General features: G+C 45.2%; 1 protein-coding gene across 5 annotated transcripts in view; it reads right to left on the bottom strand.

Annotated features, from left to right (window-relative positions):
- Positions 1-20,712, bottom strand: part of LOC138510492 (zinc finger protein 845-like) — a 252,430-nt gene that overhangs the window by 178,169 nt on the left and 53,549 nt on the right. The window lies entirely within an intron of this gene.

A 20,712-nucleotide genomic window follows, 5' to 3' on the forward strand; every position in this document is an offset into this window, starting at 1 on the left:
AATGACTCGCACCTGCGGTCATTTAACCATCTCAAGGTGTATAAAAGCGCTGGCCACCCAGCAAAAAGAGGGAGACGGCCTGGAGAGAAAGAAGCGGACTGGAGAGAAACGGGTTGGAGAGGAGCCATGCAGAACAGGAGTGAGAGTGAGACGCTGAGGCCAAGGTTGGCTGTGAGAGGGTCTGGAAACCCTGCTACCCTCCTTGTCAGGTGCACGCAGCAGGAGCTGTGGGGTGACAAAGCCTGCCAGTCGCTGCAGCACTCCAGGAGAACGAGCGGTGCACGCTGTAGCTGCTGCAAGGGAAGAGCAGAGTTACTCGCCGGAGGACTCCAGGAGAGCGAGCAGTACTCGCTGTGGTTGCCGCGAGAGAGGAGTGGAGCTATAAGAAGCCAGAAGGCATAGCGGAGACCGGACAGAGATCCGAAGGAGCTGCCGTATACAACTGGTGAATGAAAACAGGGACCAACTCATACGGGGTACTCCGGCAACTGGAAACAAGCACTTTTGAATGTCGAACAAGTTGAAAGTTATTATAAGCACATTTGGATGCTGTAATAAGTGGCTTTGAATACCAAACAAGCTGAAAGTTGTTATAAGCACTTATGAATGCAGAAAAAAGCAATTTTGAATACTGAATAAACTGAAAGACATTGTAAGCACTTTTAAAGCTGCACAGAATAAAAGCGAGTTATGAGCATTTATGAATGAAGCGAAAGCAAGGTGGTGCAAATAGCAGATAGCATCGAATTAATTATGTGAGACACAAGTGTTGGAAAAGCCAAGAGAATACCAAGAAGGGTATCAGATGAGAAACTAAGTATTGGCCAAAGCTAGAGGAGTTCAGGGAACTGCAGGTTAAGAGGAGACCTGTATTGGCAAGAGCCAGAAGAATACAGACAGTGTAAGAAACTGCATAGGGGTATCGGTTGCGTGGCTTCTAGTGGGTGGACTGTGTGGCCTGACAACTGCGCCTAGACTGAGTGCCCCCTTTATGTAAAGAGCCAATGAAAGTAAAATTAAAAAAGCATGGGTTTTGCAACAGCCGCTTATGTGATATTGAAATCAAAAAACAGACTTACGGATGTGAACCAGTGAAAAGTATTGATGACAAAAAATATGGGGAGTGTCCCAAGGAACTGAGTTGTTTTGAAAAGATGCAAGATTTGAATTGGTGTTGTTTTCAAAACCTGGAAGACACTTGGGGAAGGGAACCCCAAGTTTAACTGTTTGGAACTTGGGGAAGGTTAAGCTGATTATAAGCCAAGAGCTGGAAGAAGCTTGGAACTTTATAATTAACCCTATTAATTTTGATGCAGACATCCCTACACATTGTATACAGTTAGTTGTGAGGGCAAGTGTCATGATCTCTGCTTCCAAAAGGTCAGGGTTTTCCCAACTCCTTTGGAAGCAGATCCATTACCCAGGTTCCGAGTGCCAATCAGTCCCAATTGGGACCTTTTGGACCCAGTCCTGGCGCCAGTGGCACCAGGCTCATAAATATGCCCAGTCCCAGCGCTGGAAGCGCCGGGCTCATAATGCTTGGGTGGACTTACCTGCAGCAGACCATGCTGCTTACTTGCCTGCCAGTTGAGTCTCTGATCCTCTTCTGTTTGGAACTACTTTTCCTGTTGGGTGGGGCAGGAGCCACTCCCTAGATTCAGAACACTGGAACTCTTCTGGAAAGCAGGAACTCTTTTCTTACCTAGGCGTGGCTGTGGAAGGAGACACCTAAGCACTACAGGAGGCTATTTAAACCACACCCGATGGATGAATCTTGCTTTGCGTTATTCTGCATCCTCAGCAGCAGAACGCTCATCGTGTCTTCTGCATCTGATCCTGGGCCTAAGGAGAAAGGCTTACCATTCTGAATCCAGTCTTCAGCAACACCTATAAAGACAAGAAAGAACAGGTTAGCATTACGGTCTTCAGTGACAGCTCTTCACTTACCTGGTCCATCGGCTGTCACCAACGCCTCGCGCTGCATTCTGACATCTGAAAAACAAAGGCTTACCTACTCTCCGTGCGCTCCGGAGGTCTTCACACTGCATTCCGGCATCTGAAAGACAAAAGCTTACCAACTCTTCGCACGCTCCGGAGGCCTTCGGCGCTGCATCCCGCATCTGAAAGACAAAACAAGGTGCGTTTAAAGACATTGGGGAACTTTAATACTCACGTGCCATTACTCCTTTCCACATCTAACCCTGTGGGTATTCAGGCACCCTGCAGCCACCCCGAACTTGTACCTGCAAAATAAAAAGACAGTTAGAGCGCATCGTGAAGCAGGCAACAAGCGCTTACTTACGTGCTTCCAGGCGCTTCTATTCATCACACGGGCTCCATTTTCATCTCACTTCAGCCCGCCATCCGCCATCGCCGGAACCCTGCAAAACAAGAGACATCATTACTAAAGACTTTAAAGACATTAGAATTACTCGAAACTTACCGTTCGTGCAGTAAACGACGGACAGCAGTCCTCTGAAGTCAAGAGGCCTGCTCCCCTTATCCAGTGAAGAAACTGGTTACAGCACCCTGCCTCGAGGCAGATGGAGAGCACGGCGTTCACTTACCTAAGGTGAGAGCGTTAACCTTTGGGGTTCTACAGGAGAAGAGAAAGGGAAGAAGAGAGAGACATTCAATAACCCAGTTCATTAATTCCACATTTTCTATCTGTAGACATCTTACCCTTCGAGCCAGACATACAGTGCACAGAGGTCCAGCCCAAAGAGCCAGCCGTGTGTTACACATCACCTTTGAAGATACGGTATACGCCCAGTCAAGACCGGCGCCTCTACGGGAATCAGGTGAGCGTTACAGCAAGTATAGGTTTTGGACACAGATAGACTTTTGATTCTAACTTCCTGATACAGACTATACTTAGTTTTCTTTAGGTGGGGAAATCCCACCTTAACATAGAGCAAGTTAGGCCTTATTACATCCTGCCTTTTAAGTTAATAACACCTTTAGAGAACCAATCTTGAACCTGTTGTCTGTGTCTCCCTCATGATACCTTCACATAACAAACACTTTTGCATACTTTCCAAATTAGTTTTATCCTCAACCAGCAGCCCTTTAACCAGCAGCCCTTTTGCCTGCAGCACTTTCAATATCCATGACCAACATTTGACCTCTTGGGTTTTTCTTCTAGAACTACACCTGAAGACCCTACTCTACACTCCATCTTAATCCTCTAATGCGTCCCCTTTGTAGAGCATACTGTTGTCATCTAGCTTTTTCTGAGGAAAGTTTAGTTTCAAATCTGAGCTCAACAGCATTTCGTGAGTCGCAGTCAGTCGGATCAGTAAAAAACAATATTGAGTTTGCTCTGTATGAATTAAAGCGAAGTCGCATAGCAGTCACAAAAGTCAACAAGGGAGATAATAACTAGCATTGCATTGCTGACCACATTTGATTTGAAGAAACAGTTTTGCTGGCCAGTTTCAATGCTTGCAGGTACACTAGTGTAGGAGTCAAAAGATTTTTAAAAGAAGTCTTGCAGGGCCGCCAAGGCTACGTGGGCAGCTGGAGTTACATAGAAATTACAGTAGAGATTTAAGAGAAGCAAAGTTAAAAATCAGTTTTCGGAATACAAGGGAGGACGTAGTTGTGAAATTCAAGTTGAGAGAAAGACAAAAGACTTTCAGATTTTCAGCTGCAACAGATTTATTAAGCAAGCCTATTAGCGAAAGAGCATAGGCAGCAGGTATCAAGGGAAGTGGGTGGCAGCGTCATTGTAATTCAATTGAAATTAAGAGCAGAGCAGATAGTAACCTGTTATCATTATCTTTTAGATCATCACTGACAAAGAGTCATCCTACCCAGTTCAGAGGGCGCCAGAGGGTGACAGCCAAGAGCTGTGTTTGTTATTTTCTCCACTTCCCCCTTCCCCTTGGGTTTGCCAGCTTTGTAGTTATATCTTTACAGAGACTGTTCGTCAGGCAGACTTGGGGGGTTTGGTGGGCCAGCATAACTCTTGCAGGAAGTCTCAAACTGGACCTGACAGAATGAAAGGCCCCCATATTTAATTCTGCCCGAGTGATGACAGACCCAGAGTCAGAGTTAAGTTTGGGGGCCTTAGGAAAGATGTTAATGGAGATTAAGGAGGATTTAAGGGTGGCCAGGAAGGAGAATGTTTTGTTGGGAGTTAAGATGGAGGAATAAAGAAATTTTGTGCACAAATGTTAGGTCCCAGGTTCTTCAAAAATGGGGGAAGTGTTGGACAGTGACCCTCCCGTTCTGTATCCGGAGGAAGGCGTGGAGGGGTATAGGCGTGTGCCTGAAGAAACCAAAAAGGTAAATTTGTCTGCCGGAATATCGTTAGTTCCCACTACGGTGGCACCTACAGAAAGATATGGAGGAAATTTAAATCTTTTTTAATGCAGTGTCAATTACACTTTTTGTGCAGGCCAGAATCTTTTCCCCCGGGAACCTCAAAAGTAGCGTTCCTGACTTCTTATCTTACTGGGGAGGCAACTGCTTGGTCGGTTCCTCTGGTGGAAAGGGGAGTTTAAGTGTGAGTTTAGTAAAATGTTTAATAGCAGAACATTATCACAGAGTGTAGACGGTGAGTTATTGGAGTTACGTCAAGGTAATATGGAGCTGGTAGCCTATATAACTCAGTTCCAGGCCTTGGTGCAGGAGAGTGAGTGGCCTGAGGAGAAGAGAGCATCTCTATTTTACCGGGGTTTACGAGATGATTTGAAGGACCGTTTGGCAACAGTGGTTGAGAGACCAACTGCTAGCGAATATTTAATCTCCTTGGTAGTCCAGTTAGACGATAGATTAACGGAAAGGAGGTCAGAAAAAGGAGGAATTTTTCAGAAGGCAGGGTATGGAGTAGAAGTGAACGTCCAAAGGTGGATCAGTTTGTAAAGGAAGTTAGGGGCCCTGGGAGTGAAAGTCAGGTCAGGGGACCCTTGTCCAAGGAAGAGAAAGACTGGAGGCGTAAGGGAAAATTGTGTCTGTACTGCAGAGATGGGACTCACTTCGTAGGGAGATGTCCTCATGCTCCTAGACATTTTCCGGAAGAGGACAGATGTTGGCAAATACCATTCAGACTGCGGCGCCACATCTCAGTCTTAATGTATCCTTGTTTTGGGAAGGTAAGCTTAGATGTGGAAGTCTATGTGTGATTGATTGAGGAGCAACAGGACATTTTATGGATCTTACTCTAGCTAGTAAATTTGGAGTTCCTGAGCAAGTGTTGGCAGTGGATGGTACTCAGTTAACATCGGGATTAATCACAGAAATGACAGGAGTATTGTGGATGAAGATTGGGGAGGAGCATGGTGAGGACATAGTCTTTGAGTTAATAGATGCACCACAATTACAGATTATTTTAGTGATGCCTTGGCTTACTTTACACAATACCTTGATTGATTGGGGAAAAAGGACAGTAGAATTCAAGTCTGAATTCTGTAAGGAGCAATGTTCTAGGGTGAGTCAGGTATGAGGGCAAGAGAAGTTAGAGGACGTTTCTGTGGTTCACGGAGTGTGTTTGGCTGCAGGAATTGTTAATGAACATATTATCGGAGTTGTGTCGGCAGTATTGCCTGAATGTTATAAGAATTTTGTGATGTGTTTGATAAGCAGGAAACTGGTGAATTGCCACCTCATCGCTCATTTGATTGCAAAATAGATTCTGAGGATGGAGCACCAATTCCCTGTGGTTGGATTTGTGAACTGACTGAAAAGGCAAATGAGCATTTGAAAGAGTATTTCGAGGAAAATCTTGCCAAGGGTTTTATTCGACATTTACAATCACCTGCAGCCTCACCTCTATTTTTCATGCTCAAGAAGGACAAGACATTGAGCACATGTATCGATTATAGAGCCTTAAACAAGATCACTATCAAGAACAGGTATCCCTTGCCACTAATATCAGTCATGCTTGATAGAATCCAGGGAGGTAAAATATTCACCAAGTTATATCTGAGAGGTGCTTAACATCTGGTGAGAGTTTGAGAAGGTAATGAATGGAAGACAGCGTTTAGAACTCAGTACAGCCTTTATGCATATCTAATCATGCCATTTGGTCTTTGTAATGCTACGGCAGCTTTTCATCAATCAAGTTCTTTGAGAATTTTTGGATGTCTTTATATTATTTAATATATTATATTTTTATTTTTTTCTGAAGACATAATGCAACATGAAGAACATGTCAGAAAGGTATTGTTACGCTCACCTGGACCCCACAGGTGTGTCGATCGGACCCGGACAGCTGCGGTCTCCATCAACGTGATGCGTAGTGCAGAGATGACTGTCTGGACTGGCCCGCCTAGTCTTGTCTGCTGGACCCGAAGAAGTATTTTCCTGCAAGTGGAGACAGGGATTAGCCACCTGTGGGTTTTAGTGATGGCCTCCCAACTGTTCTCGCTCTCCCCCACTAATCACCTCCGATATCCCCTTAGTAACCTCACCTTATGTTTGTAAAAGATGAGCTCTCCATCCTGCGTGTCTTGCAGGGGCGCATAGATACCAGTTACTTCACTGGTTTGAAGGCGTTGGGAGAGTTCCGGTAAGCATTGACTCTGAAGTCCCAGGCGGGATTGGTAAGTATCAAGTTCAAACAGTTCAATGTGCCCGAAGTTCACTCTTGTCCCCTTCCTTCCTTAAGTTGCAACTGAGTTCATGAGAAGAAGGTCTCGTAGCTGCTGCCGGCGTTCAGGTAAGAGTCTGTGTTACCCAACGCTGTCCGGTAACTATTGCATGCGTTAACGTGTTGTTTTTCTCCCTCTTTACAGATGCGGCATATGAAGATATGGAGAATAATACCGCCGGTGGTAAATCAGGTAAGTCTATGGTTGTAAGAGGTATTTGTTGATTCCCTTGGCTCACCTTGTTATTCTTGTGCCCCTAGGTGCCAGAGTACGGCAAAGAAATGATGGAGACAGTGTCAGATCGAAAGATGCTGTGAGAACTGGTGAGTAAGGCGCCATGCTGGAGCTGGCGAAGCGACGCGTGCAGGACCGATGTACTTTCCAGGTTGGGAGATGAAATGGATCCGGAATCAGGTGAGGAATTTGAAATAAGTTTGTTTTCTAACCTTGTCCTTTTCTTCCTCTTTATTCTAGGAGCTCTGGATTCGAGGCGGGCATGGCAGAAGACTGGATGCTGACTGCAGGCACGCGGGCGTGGCAGAAGACTGGATGCTGGCTGCAGGCACGGTGAGAGTCACGCTGCAGGATGCAGAATAACACGAAGCATGTGCTGCTGTTCGGGCATGGTTTAAATACCCTCCAAAGTAGTCCCAGGAAAGAGGTTCCCCAGGACCACACCCGAGTAAAAAATAGTCCCTGTAGTAAAATAGTACCATCCAGGCCTCACGTTGGCTTGGATTTATTTGCAGCATGGTCTGCATGAGGTAAGTAATGTCTAGGAGCCTGGCGCCTATGGCGCCAGGACTGATTTTTATTATGACCCTGGTGCCTATGGCGCCAGGACTGAACCCAGACAGCCCCTAGCTGGGGCTGCTGGGGTTTTTGTAAATGTCTGGATGCCTGCTCCCGGGGCTGATGGGCTTGATCCGGATGCCCGGGTGTAGGCATCATGACAGGTATTGATCAAGTTGAGGGAAAATCAAATGTTTGCAAAACTAGAGAAAAGTCAGTTTCATACGGAACAAGTGGAGTTTTTGGGGTTCATGCTTTTTCCAGAGGGACTGGAAATGGATTCGGCCAAGATGAAATCTGTTAAGGAATGGCATCAACCTGCGACTGTGAAGGATCTGCAGAGTTTCATCGGATTTGCAAATTTTTATCGTAGGTTCATAGAAATAAAAATGTCGCAAATTTTTTCTCCAATTACCAGGTTGTTGAAGAATGGGATTAAGTTTGAATGGAGTGTGGAGGCGGAGAAGGCGTTTCAGTTTTTGAAGGATAAATTTGTGACGGGACCTATTTTGCTATATCCTGATGTGATGAAACCTTTTTTCCTGGAAGCGGATGCTTCAGATTCTGCTAGGGGAGCGGTGTTGTCTCAACATCATCAGTCCACTGTTCAACTTCATCCGATAGCGTTCTTTTCCAAAAAATTCTCTCCTGCTGAAAGAAACTATACAATTTCTGATCGAGAATTGTTGGCCATCAAAGCAGCTTTCATTAAATGGAGACATTGGGCCTCATTACGAGTTTGGGGGTAGCCATTCCCTTTACAAGGGCATCGCTACCCCCAAACTCGGGTCCGGGTCCCGCAAAAGGGGATTTACCAGGCCATTCTGACCTTGGAGGGCCCGGTAATTCCCTTCCGCTGGACCCGGACCCGGTACGTCCCCATTTTCATTTGAGCCCCCATAGGGCTCAATGGGAATGGGGAGGATGGTAGCAACGGTACCGTTCATAATGGTACAGTTGCTACCATCCTGGTCTGCTCTCAGGTGCCGCTCTGCACGCCTGGTCTGCACGCCGGGTCTGACCAGGCGTGCAGAGCGGCCCCCGCGAGCAAACTCGTAACGTTGCGGCATGGCAACAATGGCGCCGGTAGCACTATCGCCGCTGTTGTTGCGTTACCGCAACATTTGTAATTAGTCCCATTATCTTTTAGGAGCCAGGCATGGGGTCACGTTTTAACGGATCACAGGAAGTTGACGTTTCTTTGGTCGGCAGGAACATTAACCCTAAGACAACTTCGTTGGTCCTTGTTTTTTGCTGAATATGATTTTTACATCTTGTTTAAGCCAGGGCACCAGAATGGGAAGGTGGATGCCTTGTCACGGTGTGTTCCTGGGAGTGTTCAAAAAATGATCCTGATGCGCCAATGCCTTTGCTTGCGGAGAGGGATTTTGTCGTAGGAGAGATTGTGAAGCTGAAGGATTTTCGTGAGCAGATTCAACAGCAGATGTCTTCGAAACAGCTTTTGGAGTTGGAGGCTGAGGATTCGATACGTCAGATCAAGGAAGGATTACCTTTTGTGGGTACCAAAATGTATTTACCATCTGAAGAGTTACGTATGGAGGCTTTGAGGGATTGTCATGGTTCACTGTTGGCTGGGCATCCTGGTTTTAAGAAGACTCTTGAACTACTACCAAGAGAATTTTGGTGGAAGGAGATGCGTGAGGACACTGAGAATTATGTAAGAACCTGTGAAGATTGTATTCATTCTAAGCCTGATCATCAGAAGGTGACAGGATTGTTCGTGCCTCTTCCGATTCCGCCTCGTCCTTGGCATACTGTTTAGATGGATTACATTGTGGATTTGCCGCTGGATAAGAGGAGGCGTGGAGAGTAGGAACGCCAGGAGGCAAACAGAGGAGAAGAATGAGAGAAGGCAAATGGGTACATTAAGCTCCAAGGTAGTCAAAGTGGTATTGTGGATGGAGGTGAACTCTGAGACTGATCAGGGAGAAATTGGGAAGAGTGGTGGAATAAGCACGTGTCACAGCATGTAGATTAGGGAGGTTTTTCTACAGCCTTCTGATGAGGGGTGCAAAATCATTGATCCTATGTACAAGACCGGGTTCCAACCAAAAGACAATCCAAACTCTTGATGGGTAGCAATGATATAGCAGTCTAGGTTTCACTCAAAAGAGGGGAGAAGGTTTGTGATGGGTACAGTTGATCCCAATAGAGTACAAAATAAGAGGATACTACACAAATATACTGAAAAATATAGATTGTTTATTATAGGCTTAGAAATAAATCTCAGAAAATTAAATAGGTACTTCTGTTGGATAGTATAAAAAACAGGAAAAGGGGTCTTAGGACAGACGAGTGCCACTTCTGCAGGTACCTAGTGGCATCGGGAATGAGAAACATACGTTTTACTTATGCATGCGAAACCGAAGAGCATGCAAAATAGCATATAGAGGTTGGCTACCTTGTCTGTGGCCTTCGCTATATAAATGAGCCTTAGATCCAGTCGCCACCACATCTCTTCTGTTTGGGAGAGAAGCAACAGCAGCTGAAGTAACAGGAGAAGCACCATCAGCAGGCACAGCACGAGATGGCGATGGGAGATGATTCCCTACTATATGCAGTCAGCAGTGGGAGCAGCACACCACCACCAAAGGAGGAGCAGGACCTGATGTTTCCTAGAAGCAGAGGCATGCCAGTAGCAGATGGAAGCCTCTGCTTTCAACTATCCTATATGGGCTTCAGCTTGAGCATGTATTGCCAGGCCAGCAGCGCAAGCATTTCGCCCTGCGCCACCAAATCTGACTTCAAAGAGGCCACCATAATCGGCCAGCAAGATGAAGATGACGAGTAGGAGTAGGCAGCAGAATACCAGGATGCCACTCTTTCAACCTCCTACTTCACAGCACTCAATCTTCCATCGCCAGTCAAAGTGCCCGAGGAGAAGGAGTACTCATAACCACCACCATCAGTACAGAAGCAGATGTGGGAAGAAACCACCTCTGAGTCAAGACTGGCAGCCTCCACCAACACCACCGGACCAGTAGCTATCATCACCACTGCCAGACCAGCAGCCGTCACCAGCACTGCCAGACCAGTGGCCGCCACTGCACAAGCAGACGCCACCACCAAATTAGTCTTCGAGCAAGCCAGTATCATCGATCAACTGGATGACGAGGAAGAGGAGGCATACTTTGCAGAGTTGATCTTCCTTCGTCAGTCAAAGGGCCTGTCAGCAGAGTCTGCCTCACTGACAGTGAGCCGGAGGAGGAAGGGGAGTACCTGTTATTGACACCAGCTTAGAAGTGGAGAAGGGCAGCCACCACCACTGGTCCAGCAGCCACCACAAGCACCACCAGAGCAGCATTCACCATACCAAAAGCACCACTGGAACAGCAGCATCCACCAGCACAACTGGACCGGTAGCCACCACCATCACCACTGTAAAAGAAGCCACTGCATCACCACTGGAGAAACAGCCACCGCCACCGCCAGCACCACCAGACCAGCAGGTGTCAGACCAGCAACTACCAACATCACTGCTTTCCAGCAGCCACAACCACCACCACCAGACCAGCATTCACCAGATCAGCAGTCACTGCCACCACCGCCGGTAGCAAGTCATAAACCTGGAACCACTTCCACGCGGAATTGATAAGATCATGGCTGCTTCAACTGTCATGTGCCACCACTGCAGCCAAGAAGTTGGAAGGGGAGTTGTTTTTGGCAAATGTTTGCTTGGCACATTTGCCTCGTCCCTGCATCTCGAAAGACAATACAAGATCCTCAAAGGTGCCAAGGGCCCAGCGTCACTGACGTCCTCAAGCACAGCATCCACCACTACTGCAACAATGGCAATGATGGCCAACACCACAACAACGTGCACAGCAGCAACTACTGCTGTTGCTTTTCAAAGTGCCTCAGCCAGGAGCCTACAACCACTCGTGATCATGACAAGCACACTACATGAAACACGCTTGTTAGGTCCCTGATCTATTGGGGTGTGGAGTCCCAGTAGTGCAGACAGAGGGCTGCAAACCAATCCTTGGCTACTTGATTTAATCATGTTGGTTCTGTGGATTGTGAAGAGATGGTGCTTGAAATTGTGTTGGCTTTTTGCCTGAACACACCAAGAGGCACCCCCTGAAGAGTACCAACTGTCAAACATAAGTAGTGATGCATAAGCAGGGTTTGATATTGAGATTCAATGAGTAGGAGCTAAAACCAGCTCCTGTGTGCCTGACATCACCCAATAGGCAGGAGCTACTGCAGGGGTACCATGAGCTACCAGGGATGCTCCTTGAAATGTTTGTCCATTTTGTATGAACCATTGTGTTAAACATGTATTGGGTGTGTTCTAATTCTTCTTGATTAACATTGTCAAATACTCAAAGTTAATGTCACATTTACATATTTGGAAGGTACCAGTTGGCCCTAGGAGCCAAAAGTAGCTCCTGGTAGCCATTGGTTTCAAGCTAACCAGTCTCTACTATGCTAGAAGCAGAAGCTAAATAGCTCCCAGCTTCCCTCAATTTCGAACCCTGATCAGGAGGACTCCAGCAAAGGAGAAGTACTGCTTGTCTATTGTTTGTCACACACACACACACACACATGCATGTTTATTTTTTACCCCAGTAGAGTCCTTTATGAGGGAATAGTGGCATAGGCGAGGTAGTAATGGTGCCCCACCAGAAGATGATAACAGGACCCTGGCTGGCACACAAAGAGGACTTAGTCCAATAACACAAGTCAGACAAAATGTATAAAAAGCACAACTATATTGATTTAAATTCAAAAACACAGGTAAATGAATCTCGAATTATATACACCGCTAATATATACAAATTTACGTCCAACGGTTTACTTTTGAATAAAACAGTGTTGTAAGGTAAGTCAATATAAGGCAAGTTGAGTAATAAACCAATTTGAGAAGTAATGGGTCAAACAAAAGAAAGGAATTCAAACAATACACTGCCTAATAATTATTGAGAACAATATCATTCAACAATGCAACCTATCACCCCCATCAGCATAACAATCTTGAAAGGTGGTAGGTAGAAGAAAAGCAGTTTTGGGTATGCAGGTCTTATTTATTTTTAGAAATGTCAGTCTATGAATACTAACTGTAGGTAAACAAGTACTCTTGTCCGTGACTATCCTCCCAGCAGCATTTAAAACATGCTCTAATTTTACACTTTCTGGAGGTATGCTAAATATTTCAGCAACATCTCATTCTAGCTCGGGCTGCACATCCTTATCTCCTTCCCAGTGCTGGAGGGGTTTACCTTGTGGGGGCATACATTTATCTTGTACAAATTCCGCTAAAGTCTCTGATGCTCTGGCACGAGGGCTGTCCTCCTCAACAAGAGGCAAATCCCCAAAGAATCTGATACGACTACAGCATTCATCCTCGCAGGAAGGCCTTCCGTGACCTTCGACTGCCAAGGCGGGACTGCTGCCTCTGTTGGAGAAGACTTAATATCATTTGTCTTCAAGTGTTTTTGTGCAGCTGGCAAGTAAGGAGGCAGGCTGCTCTTCTGGAAAAAGAACAGACACGATCCCAGCACCCTGGATCCAAAATACTGGCCGCTACATATAAGCTATTAAATCCGTGGGCCTGCCTTCCAACACATCAACATTTTCCTGCACAGCATACCCAGTTCCTCACCCTCTGCACCCACATTGCATGTTCTCCAGGTTCTTTCAAGAAGAACAATGAATGGCAGAATTCATGCATGCCCACTTCCTCCCGACTCACAGTTGCCTCCTCAAAAGGCTGAAGTACCTTGTAAACAATGTGAATCAAGTCTTACTGGCTTGGCGTCAGAGGAGGGCCACCTAATGCCTTGACAGGCCACCTAATGCCTTGACTTGCCAGGGGGTGCCATCCAATAGTCCATTATGACAAGGCATTGTTGAAGGAGGCGGTCTAACATTTAATAGGTGAAATATCAGCAAATGACAACCTCCAGCTTGATCTGGAGGTGTGGCAGATGTGGTGTTATATCTTGGTTAATAAATACGCGGGCTAGGGATGTAACGGTATAACGGTATACCGTTAAATATATCGTGAACAACTTACTTGAACAATAATAACCATCACTTTGTGTATACCGTTTATACCGTTAAGTGTACTTTTCAATCTGATTTGGAAAGGCTGCAGTAAGCAAGTGCTGCGCAGTCTTACACCGTTGGATGTGCCGTCTGCCAAGGGGGCCTTGTTTGGCAGACAAGAGCATAGGGAAAGTGAGGCCACATTAGTAAATGCAGATTTGTTGCTGTGACCGCTCTTTATCTGTGATCAGTAGAGTCAGGTCAAAGATCCGATTTTACGCAAATTGTGTTGAAAGCTGCCCAGTGCCTGAACCTTTGTGTTCCCCATGCAAAGCTGGTAACGATGAACTGACTGACTTGCTCTATAAGCATACTGGAGACTCGAGTTCATAGACTCCGCCAGACCGGGATTTCATGGGCAAACTAGAACAAAGTTATTTTGTTTCAGGCATTATTTATTTGAAAGGCAGCATACAGATTATACATGTTTCCACACAGTCATGCTGCTCCGTGCTATAGGTCAGATCTTCTATGGTGATTGTCCCAATTTTCAATTTGCAATTAGCAAGACCACAGGGACATCACGAGGGTGAGCTGAGGGCCTGAACTAAAAGTGAGCATTTTATTTTTCCTTTTGTTCGTATGTAAACAAATGTAATAAAACGTTCAGGTGACTTAGCAACCACTCAGCCAGTAGGTGCAGAAATGTATCGATTCAGCCTGGCCCGGCATCATGAGCCATTAGTTCAGTAAGTTAAGGTCCTACAGCACTGAGCAAACACACATTGGAACAGCTCTTGCTCTACAAATTGTAAAAAAAAGAACAGCCAGTGAAGTCATGCATATCAAATTACTCTCACCAAGGTTTAAATTCAAGGAACTTAGGTTTCTCATGGTCATGGATCGGATAGCCACCCAGTTCTGTTTTAGCTTAGATTTCTGGGATTTGTAGTTTTTCCACCAATTTGAAAGATGGGGAACTACACATCCCAGAATTCAAAGGTGGGAATGAACTGGATGCCCTTCTGATGCATGTCCACAAACAACTTTAGCTCTGTAGACCAGGCATGGACTGGCCTTTAGGGCAACAGGTCCACGGCCGAACCAAAAAGGAACCAAAAACGTGAAATGATTGTGTGGGGCACTTTTTTGGCCAAAGTGGGCCAGTTTGATGAGGGACTTCACTATGCTGCTAATAGTTTTGACCACTGTTGCTGAATAAATATTCTTTTAAATGTACAATTTGCATCACATTTTATCAAAAATATCCCCCTTTGGTACTATTCAAACAGTGTTCCAAAAGGAATGAATTCCCATTTGCAATTGTGTGCCACTTATGTTGGTGCCCGAGACAATTTTATGCCCCAGTCCGATCCTGCTGTAGACTGTGTGAACATTGGGTCTATCTGTGCTTTCCGCTAGTAAATAAACTGCCCCCCCCCACTGTCCTCTGTGTAGATTTGCACATTGGCACTAGAGTTGTTGCTCCGCTTGATCCTTCACCTACCTGCCTTCTGCATATGGCACTGGACTCAAGCAGGCGGGACAGATTCTACATTCAATCTGAAGTATCTAGAGCAATGGAGGAGAAATATTTCTTAGGTCTATTCTCAATTTGTGACACCACCCATGAAAGCATTCCTCCCTCTGAACTTGCATCACAAGGGTCCTAATGCATTCAGACCTTGGGAAAACGGTAATGATGGGGATGTGGTGAGGTGGTCTAGGCCATATTTGTGCCAATATGTATTTGAACTTTGTCATTTTCAAAGGTTTTTTTTGCCACTATCTTTAAGAAGGTAAATGAACATGAATTGCAAGAATCGAGAAAGAAATCAACAGCTCCCACTGAACGCTGTCCCTTTAGGATTACATGGTCAGTGGTGACTCCGACGTCAGACCTTCATAATACACCAGGCAGATGGTAAACAAGCTATAGTGATTAGATCACTATGCAACCTTTCGGTGTGTCTGTGTTGGCAATGACATTGACAAAAGAAAAACAATGACATGGGTTTTCAGACCGCACATGAGTGACTTTTTTTCCCTTTAATGGGATAAAGAGTTGTCAAAACAAACTTTTTGTCACAGCGAGGGGTCATGATGTCCATGCCATGTGGTTCAAAAAAAAAATGCAAGTCAAGGCCAATTTTCAAAGCGATGACCTGTGACTGAGCACCAAGCTCAATGCTCAAAATGTGCATTATAACACTTCCACTTGTCACTCTTTCATTAATTCGATCGACGAGTGAGCGCCATGAAAGACTAATTCTGCAGCCGCCTTAGATTCCTAGAGGATCAGCTAAATATGTGTAGAGATAAGTTTCAAAATGCTACCTTGCTACAGCTGGACAATCCTGCCTGCGTATTCGTAAGTTAACTAAAAAGCATTGACTTAATGGTAAGTTAAAGAAAGGCTCCCCTCCTCCTCCTCCTCCTCTCCACACGCGTTTTTGTGTTTGGTGGAAGCAAGGGGTGGCATTTCAGTGGAAAGTATGTTGCAAAAAGCCCAATTCTGGCCCTGGGTGCCTGGTTTTGTTTGTGATGATAAATCTGACAATTTATGACCTTTTAAGAAAATATTTGTTAAGGTTAGTTAACTCCACCTGCTATACCGCGATAACCATGATATACCGTCATTTGGCAAGAAGGTTATTGTGCCGCCATAAAACTAATACTGTGACACCCCTAACGCGGGCACCAATATATGTCCTGCTCTGACTTTATTCTTTATCCACCTGAAGATCTCCCCATCACAACATTCTAGAAGTCCCTTTACCCATAACATTCTACATTCCCCTTATCCCAACATTGCTTACAGACCCCAGCAATAATAACAATAACAATACATAACAACCACCCACTTACTCATCATCTAAACTCTTATCAACTACAGTAACCATGACATTTGCTCAATTAATCGTACTGGTTTGCGAATAACTCTTTGAGGCCTACCCTGCAGGACCATTTCTGTTGAATCTGTACCTGTGTTATTACCTACAAAGTCCCCGGACTCCATACTTGTGTACTCACCCCTCTCCCTTTGACCATCACTCCCCACCTGTCCAGAAACACAATCAAACATCTTCCCTTCCTCTTCATATAACCAGGTTAAATCAATGTCAGTGTCAGTGTCATTTGACTCATCTATTTTACCATCCTCTTTGGATTTTCTATATTGGCTGCTTGTGTGTCCACTCTCTCATATGCCCTTGCAAGTTCCAATACCTCCTTCAGGGGCAGAGGTTTTTTTAACAGATGTTTCCTTAATTGCGATGATAAGCATCCTTCAATGACCCTCAGGCGTATTGCTTCATCATCATTAAAGTTGATGAATTCACAAAATGTGGTTTTCTTTTGTAACCTTAAGACAAATTGAGCTATAGTGTCGTGCGGGCTTTGTGTATATTGATTGAACACATATCTTTCATAATCTCTGTTGAGTGGAACTATTATCTGAGCATTAACTGCTGCTATTAATAACGGATATACGGATATGTTGTTCTGTCTTGAAGTGGAATAGTTTTGATTATGCTCTTTATTTCTTTTCCCACCAGGTTTGTGAAAATAAATGTCTAACTTGTTTGGGGCATTTTGATCCCCTATAGCTCTCAAGAACTCCTCAAACTCATCAATCCATTCTTGCCATCTTTGCCCTTGTGTTTCTTGTGGTTCCAAAGTAAAAGGTTTAAGCCATCGTAAATTATTTAATGGATTAGCTGACATGAGCGTAGTTGTGGAATTTTGAGATGTGGTTTGTTGTTCACTTGCATCTCCACCCGCATTTTCAATTGACATTTTTGTGAGTCTGATTCACTTTTTATGTTTCAAAAAAAATGATTATTTTTATTTTTTCTTTATCTCTTGTGATTATAATCTGGATTTGACTTTGTCTCAATGTGGCTCGTTCGTTGCTCTCATGTATTATATTTGCAATCTGTTTGTTATTTGCAGTTATAGTTCAATATTTATTCAATCCACTTTTCCCTCTCTGCACATGATAACATGCTTTAACTCTGCAGATTTCTACTGTTTTCCTATGTGTATTTATACGTTTCATGATTCATGTACCATGTTCTGGTTGTTTATTTCATTCCGCACTTCGTTCGCATTGTGATTCCAGATGTGTTTACATTTCAATCCGTCGATTATCTCTGCATTTGTCTGTATTGTAATCCTATCGTGTGTTAGTCACCCAAAATGGCGGCACGTACATTCACGTTTCTTCGTCCTTTCCTCTAATGTTTTTGGGCTCGCTTTACTTCCTCAAATAGCACGTATTCTGACATGTATAGGTCCTTTTTTCTATTATATGCTCCTCGCATTATGCCTCAGGTGCTGCCGGTACGTTACTTCGCAATTTAAAAAATGCTTCAATGTACGAACGTTATTTTACGTTCAGCTCCGTTGCGATCCGATTAATGTCATTTCTTTACTTGTGCTGCGTGCGCTTAACTTGCAATTCTTTTCTTTCGTTCTTGCGCACAGTTCACCTGCTTCAACTCCATATTTCACCGTTAAGTCTTTTCTCCTTCTTTTTAATTCACACATGTCCACACCTTCTCATCTGGTCTGCCGTACTCTCTAGCCAGTATGCCCTGTGGATTCTGTTCCCCTTGTCACCACTGTTATGTCTTTGTTAATAAATACGCAGGCACCGGTATATATGTCCTGCTCTGACTTTATTCTTTATCCAACTGAAGATTTCCCCATCACAACATTCTAGAAGTCCCTTTACCCATAACATTCTACATTCCCCTTATCCCAACATTGCCTACAGACCCCAGCAATAATAACAATAACAATACATAACATGTGGGTCCTGGAAGCAGGCAAATGCATTGCACGCAGTATAGGAACCACTCATGTGTGCGCATAGCTTGCCCGCGTATTGCAGCATTTCGGCAAGGGTGGGATCTTTTAAGAACCGTGTCATGAGAAGCTTGATCAAATGTGCAAAATATGGAATATGGGTTATCTTAGCCTGGACAGACACAATATTGCTACCACTGTCTACAGTGACACAGAGAACTTTGAGAGAGTGCAAACCAAGCCATTCTGGAATAACTGATTCAAGTTTTGCGCCAATGTCTGATGCCTTGTGTAACAACTGATCAAAGCTCTGCAAGCAGAACATTACATGTTGGTGCTGAAGTTTGAAGCAATGTGTGGTATGCTTAGCGTCCCATCTGTGCAGCTTTGTGTTGTCAGCCCAGAGTGTGGCTTAGCAATGGAGACCCAGTATGTCGTTACAGGGATGTGGTCAATGATCTGCATACTAGTACACATGTTCATGGTACAGCTCTTCCACCTTCTTTTTATAAGGAGATGGAACTCCAAACCTAGAGACTTAATGCCAACTTGGAATCTTCCACCTTTGAACAGCGCATGATCTCAGTTCTTTGAAGCCCCTTTCTCAACAAAAGAGAACAGCAGCAGATCAACAGCAAGCAATTTTGCTGTGAGAGCCTTGAGTTGCTGGGCAATAGGATGATTGTGATCGTACAGTGTTTAAAAAAAAGTATTGGTAAGCATTGCATCGTGCATGTTGCCTACAGTGTGCGTTTTGTTGTCATTGCACTGCGTTTTGGTTAATCCTGTACTAAAGGGCCACCGGTGTTGCTCCTCTACCTGCCCACTTGGCTTCAGACTCACCTGTGGTGGTTTTTCATGTGGCTTATCTGGACCGATGCCCCCAGATGTGACCCCTACCTTCCGCATGTTCACCTCCTTTCAGAATAAGGAACAAACCCCTATGTTGCTCCTTGTTTTGTAAGCAGTGAAGTAAGTCCAGACTGCAGGGGTCGTGGCTACATGGCTACGGAATAGGATGCGATTCCTGTGTGCTCTTGTAGATCCGCTGATGATCCTAAAGAAAAAAGGCATATTGAGCCTGCGGTGAAGTGTGAACCGATATCCACAGAAATATAAACATATGGAGTATGCAACAGTTGAAAGTCTGATGCAATTTGCAGCAAGGGAAATAAACTACGAGCTGTAGAAGTTTGAAGAGTTCAGGTCGCAGAAAAAAACAAGATGGCGCCTACAGAACAAAGGGATGAGCCGTAGGATGGCCATACTGCAGTAAGAAGAGCTTGCTGAAGGCTACCAAAAGCAGAGTCGGATTGTGGAAGGAGGGATCGGAAAGATGAAAGTAAATAAAAAAGGAAAAATACGGTGACTGTGAGTGAGGCTGAGGAGCGTGAGAAAACCAGCAGTGTTAAGAGGGAGAGCAGGCTGGAAACCACGCAGTGCTGACAGGATTCGGGAGGTCCAGGCGATCATACTCATGCACCAAAGAGACGAGCATAATGGTAATGCCACTGCAAGAAGTGGCAGAGTAATGGAACGGGCGCCCTGCTCTGCGAAGTCACACGTCTGAAAACAGGATCACAGAATTCAAAATACAGCCTCCCAGTTTCTGATGACTCCTACATAGCCACAGATTAGTACAGCTAAGGATGTGATCGGGAACATCTACCTGAAGCAGTTGATGTGAGGCGCAGCCGGACGGCTCAGAAGCAGACTCCATGCAACAACGGTGATTACGTTGTAACATACATTGTACGTGGCAACATAGTGGCTAGAGCAGAACAGCAGAGAGCGGGCCTGAGTGAAGGTGAAACTGTCATCGGAACAAAGAAATGGTATTCTTGTATTTTGAGGAAGCGAAGCGGATCCACAACACGAGCAGGCTGGCAACAGTGGAGGGATTACTGGTGTGTGGCAAAAATACTGTAGACTCGCAGGGAGGCACGGGCACTGCATGGATGTGTTCAGCAAAACCCAGAAGCTGAATTGTGGCATGTAACAGTGGACAAAGGACCAATACATCAGCCCAATCCACGCGCGGATGAGAGCATACGGTGGGACAGTGACCCGAAGCACAGAGCGCACCGACCAGAGACGACCCAGCAGAGGGAAAGCAGTGAAGATGGCCCAAAGGGAGGCGATAGACTGAGGCGGACCCGGGCTACTGGAGTGGCGGCAGATTAGCCACTAAAGGTGTACCATAGGACTATAACAACTTGTAGGCCGGAAGCGGGCCCACCAGCGCTGTGGCTATCGCTAAACAGACACTGAAGTATGCATGCCTGTAGTTACGCAGCAATAGGAGTCAAAACAATGCCCATACAGCCCCCAGCTGCTGAACAGACCTACAGCACCACTAGAGAACGCGTACCATAACACCAGGGGTGGACTATCCCCAATAGCGCAGGTTAACGCAATGATACAAGCGAAGAAGAGTGTGTATTCAAGATAAGATTGGTGAACCTGGCACAGAGGGCCTAACAAAAACCCTCCTTGTGGT

Source organism: Ambystoma mexicanum, chromosome 6p (assembly GCF_040938575.1).
Source record: "Ambystoma mexicanum isolate Mex_15411 chromosome 6p, UKY_AmexF1_1, whole genome shotgun sequence".
Taxonomy (NCBI): Eukaryota; Metazoa; Chordata; class Amphibia; order Caudata; family Ambystomatidae; genus Ambystoma; species Ambystoma mexicanum.